Below are 600 nucleotides of genomic sequence, written 5' to 3' on the forward strand. Positions count from 1 at the left end.
CTTATGCTGTCGAGTAGTCTCCAACCCATAGCCACTCCATGGACACATCTCTCTCAGAACACCCCACCTCCACCTGCAGTCGTTCTGGTAGTGCACCCACAGAGTTTTCTTGGTAAAATTCCAGAAGTGGATTACCATTGTCTTCTGTGCAATAAACCCAGGTCTCCGCCCTCAACTCACTGCTCTGCTGTTGCTGCCCACCACAGGTGAGTTTTGACTTGTAGCTGATTGTCTTCCACTCGCTAGCCACTGCCCAAGCTAGGAATGGAATGGTTAAGCCACTGCTTGACTCTCCCTTCCCTAGCTGAGATTGGTAGAGTACTGGAAATTCTTCAAGTGCAATCCTGAGAGGGGCTTGGGAGAGTACAACTCAAGAAAATTAGCAGACACAAACCCTGCCCATAATGACCTTACCACTTCCAGGACCAAACAGTGGGAGACAAGCACTTTGCTATTGCCTTGGAATCAGATATAGAATGAGTAATTATATTTTTCTTACAAAGCTTCATCAAGGATTTCTGATATTGCTTCCAGATTCTAGTGCCTACTTGTGAAACCCAGCCTCTGATTACAAACCCTGTATATGTAATTAATCATTTC

At 45.5% G+C, this 600-nt stretch overlaps 1 non-coding gene across 1 annotated transcript; it reads right to left on the reverse strand.

The window, feature by feature from the left end:
- Nucleotides 1-216: 216 nt before the first annotated feature.
- Nucleotides 217-354, reverse strand: LOC114811451. The gene has a single exon (XR_003759154.1). It is a non-coding gene; the product is annotated as a small nucleolar RNA SNORA7 (small nucleolar RNA).
- Between the last annotated feature and the right edge of the window lie 246 nt (nt 355-600).

The sequence above is a fragment of the Ornithorhynchus anatinus genome, chromosome 4, assembly GCF_004115215.2.
Source record: "Ornithorhynchus anatinus isolate Pmale09 chromosome 4, mOrnAna1.pri.v4, whole genome shotgun sequence".
NCBI lineage: Eukaryota > Metazoa > Chordata > Mammalia > Monotremata > Ornithorhynchidae > Ornithorhynchus > Ornithorhynchus anatinus.